Source organism: Oryctolagus cuniculus, chromosome 2 (genome assembly GCF_964237555.1).
Source record: "Oryctolagus cuniculus chromosome 2, mOryCun1.1, whole genome shotgun sequence".
Classification (NCBI taxonomy): Eukaryota; Metazoa; Chordata; class Mammalia; order Lagomorpha; family Leporidae; genus Oryctolagus; species Oryctolagus cuniculus.
In genome coordinates, this window is record NC_091433.1 from 126547454 (window position 1) to 126551919 (window position 4466).

Below are 4466 nucleotides of genomic sequence, written 5' to 3' on the forward strand. Positions count from 1 at the left end.
ACACAAAGGGGGTGCCTGGCACTGTGTGACTTCTCTGCCTCAGCTCTTGCAGAAAGAAGAGAAATTGATTCCTGCAGTGTCATACCCTATACACAATATGACTCCAAAACATAAAACTGAATGTGGGCTCAGAAAGCCGCTGGCCTTCTTTTTAGATCTTGCACCAAAATAATTAAATCCATCATCAATCTCCATCTGCTTGGGCTCCAACTTAAAAGGGAGAGTCCAATAACTATCAGTGCCAGTCCCTCAACTACCCAGTGTCACGGTATAGTAGTAATTGTGATTACAGAGATTTTCATTATCCACAGTAAGGAAGAAAACAACCCTAGAACACTAACTGCTACCACTGTGGAAGCCAGACACAATCACTCACAGACGAGACACAGTTTTGTCTCCAGATCCCACTGGAAGAGATTTGTCTGATTTAAAGCAAAATAGAACCAAAAAGCAAATTACCTTCCTCACCTAAGACAAAGTCACTTTTTGCTAGCTGTATGACCATGGACAAATTGTCCAACTTTGCAATGTCTTGGTTTTCTTATTGTGAAATGGGGATAAGAATATTTCTGTATCATAATACTGTTGTGAGAATTAAATTGGTGCTTAGGACAGTAGTTGGAAACTAGCTAATACTATTTTAGGCTCCATGTTACCATGAATCTTTCACACCAGTGTATGTTATTTTGTTAGTAGACACAACCTGGACAGCAGCCTGAGAACACACATTCATACTGAACTTCCCACAGATCCCTCACCATCATTGGCGCATGCACACAACTGTCACTTGACTTTCACCACCTCATAGGAAGACTGGCTACACATGTCTCTACACACACAGATGTGGTACAAACAGCCCTGCTGATTGTCCACACATGACTTCAATGCTCCCTGGAGTGACTGATGTGAAAATGAGTTTTCAAGATTAAAAAAATCCAAAATGACAAATACACTGCCCACAGCTCTTCCTGAAAATATTAATGTTGGCACATGAAGGGAATAATGTTTTCAATATCACATTTTCATTGAGCCTTGATTTCATGATTTTAAAAAATTAAGTAAAAATGCCTGACTGAAATAGATCAAGAATTTGTTGTTATTGTTACTTGCTATTTTTGTTCCTTAGAAGTTTCTGTTTGTGAGGATTTTGTGTGTGTACTGCAGGCTAAATAAGTGTTAGCTTAGGCCCCCTTGTGCTACTGCCTATTAAAGGATTCTCTAAATCACTTAGTGCTTCGGGCATAATGAAAATGGATTTATGAGTTTTCCTGTGGATCTACTGTAGCCAAATAAGGCTGTACATCAAGGGATCCTATTTAAAGCTAAGTTAACCAAAAAAGAATTCTAGAGGGAAAGGAAATGGGCAAAGAGGGATAAGGAAGGTCTGTGCCTGGATAGGCAGGCAGCACAATGTCAATATCTGAAAGTAAGACGGGAGGAAAAAACAAAGGCTCACCCTTAAGATACTCTTCTTTGTGCTAAATCATATCTGGAGATGGAATGAAAGATGGGTCAGTGGGAGCAAACCTAGCATGAGTCAGATTTCTTCTATAGGAGTTTAACATCACATCAGAAAGGGTTCCTTCTAGAACACAATTGTATTTGGAATCCTCAAGTCAAATGTTACTGTATGTTTTCAGGAATCACGTTGCTTAATTTCAAAAATATCCTTGGAATAACTGGAAAGTTGTTCTGTTCTAGGTTAAAAATAGCTAACAGCACATTATATGTGTGTGTGTGTGTGTATTATATGTATATATATATAATTTATGAGTATATATTACCTACACAGCCTTACTAATCCCCATGTATTTTAACTTTAATAATCGTAGATCTTATTGCATGCACCATGAGGAGCAATGTCTAATGTCATTGTAAGGGTACAAATAATGTTTTGATACTACTAACACTAAGTATTTTGCAGCTCAGCAATATAAACAAGCTGCTTGATGAGGGAATTACCACATATACTGGCCTTCTCTTCCTTTCCCCACCTCCTACTCATTTAATGAGATGTGCCTTAACCTGAGCATGTAACGGCAATCGTATTTGTGCAATCAGGTGGGGAAGGCTGATTGAACAAGCCCAGGCCAGGAGAAAAGGTTGATGTCCACTGATTGGATGTATCCTTTGCCACCCTCTGCCTCCTTGTTTGCTATGGTTCTTTGCTCCTCACTTTACTGCTTTTGTCCCCTCAAAAAGTATTGATTCATATCCACATTAGGAGAAAAAATAAGAATCAAACAAAGGCTCTGTTAGACATCCTTTTAATGGACACCAAAATGTTAATAGAGGGGCTGGTGCTGTGGCACAGAGGGTTAAAGCCCCAGTATGGGGCCCCAGCATTCCATACAAGTGCTGGTTTATGTTCCAGCTGCTCCAGTTCTGATCCAGCTTCCTGCTACTGTGCCTGGGAAAGCAACAGAGGATGGCACAAGTCCTTGGGCCCCTGCACCCATGTGGGAGATGCAGAAAAAGCTCATGGCTCTGGATTCGGAAGTGCTCAGCTCCAGATGTTTCAGCCATTTGGCCAGAGAACCAGTGGATAGAAGACATCTATCTGTCTCTACCTCTCTCCATAACTGTCTTTCAAATAAAATAAAATAAAATAAAAAACTTTAATAGAAATAGGGAAACATCTAGATAAGGAAAAATTCTGTCAGGCTCATTGTTTCAAATACCCAATACTTTCAGTGTGCTCAACTTCATTCTATATATTCAAGGAGACAGAATGCCATGGAGCATGCCCTGTAAGCACTCACAGCCTAACAACAGAGACATAAATATAAACATACCATGATTTATAAGATGTTGAAAAAACACCAAAATTAAAAAATAAAACAAGATATAGGACTGGTACAGAAACCCTCCACAGAATAAGTAACCCAATCTCCCTAGGAGAGTTGGAGATTGTCAGATTCTTCATCTTGAAGGAAATGAGAGTACTTTGCCAGGAGAGGAGAGAAAAAATGCTTGTCTTCCAGATGGAAGAAGAGAATGTGAAAGATCAAGACCTGAAGAACATGTCATGTGTGAGAAGTAGCTGGGAGAAAACCACAGACCAAGCAACCACATAAAGTTGATACCTCCATATGAGGCCAGGCCTGTGAGTATGCAGGAAGCTGGCAATCCAGTTTCCAAAAGAAACCACTGTGAATGCGCTCATTCAGTGCCAGTTCACAGGACATCACTGCCTCCATCAGGATAGTTCGACTTGATTTTTTTAAACTTTTATTTAATGAATATAAATTTCCAAAGTACAGCTTATGGATTACAATGGCTTCCCCCCTCCATAACTTCCCTCCCTCCCCTTTCCCGCTCCCTCTCTCCTTCCATTCACATCAAGATTCATTTTCAATTCTCTTTATATACAGAAGATCAGTTTAGCATATATTAAGAAAAGATTTCAACAGTTTGCACCCACATAGAAACACAAAGTGAAAAATACTGTTTTAGTACTAGTTATAGCATTAAATCACAATGTACAGCACATTAAGGACAGAGATCCTACATGAGGAGTAAGTGCACAGTGACTCCTGTTGTTGACTTAACAAATTGACACTCTTGTTTATGGCATCAGTAATCACCCTAGGCTCTTGTCATGAGTTGCCAAGGCTATGGAAGCCTTTTGAGTTCACTGACTCTGATCAACTTGATTTTAAGAATATCAGGGGAAAGGAGTCAACTACTTTCTTGGTCAGTAGATTCTAGCACCTAACAAATCCTACTCTGAAGTATTGGGGAAGCTTACAGAAGGGAACACGTAGGGAAGTAGATAGGAAAGTTAGGCAATTCATAGGCAAGTGCCTGTGGCAGAAACAGCAACCTGCCTTCCCAGTCTGATTTCTACCAGGATAGGATTCATCAATCCCATTGTCTCATTTGTTTCCCACATTTATTACATTGGTTCTACTAATCTTACTGTTTCTCCCAAACATTATGCTTCCCTAGTACACTCTTGTAATTGTCTACTGAGAACTGAAGGACAGGGAAGGCTGATTGAAATTTCAATACCCATCTATTTATTCAGCAACTTAGAGGAATGGCAAAGGATCCGTGTCACGAGAGTTATGTTTCTCTGAGTTTGGTGAAGCTTCAACCTCACAGAGCAGGGTTGTTAGTTACCATCATTGTCCTCGTCTCTCCCTCCTCAATCCCCCCTCTACTCTCTTTTTTGCTCCTTTTAATCTCATTTTCAATGTAGTCAGATCTACCCCAGAAAACAATGAAAGTTACCTTCAGGGAGGTGCCCTGCCCACTTATTTAGTATGGTTTTGTGTCTGCATTTAGGGCTGGTGCAGCCATTTCTGAAAGCTACTGATTTGCAATTGCAAAAGGGATACTAAGAATTCTCCCTCCATTACTTCCACAAGGCCAGCAACTACTCATATTCTTCTGGCCATTGTAGTTACCATCAGGGGCTATAACATTATTTTTCCAAAAAATAATGCTCTTGGAATTGTCTT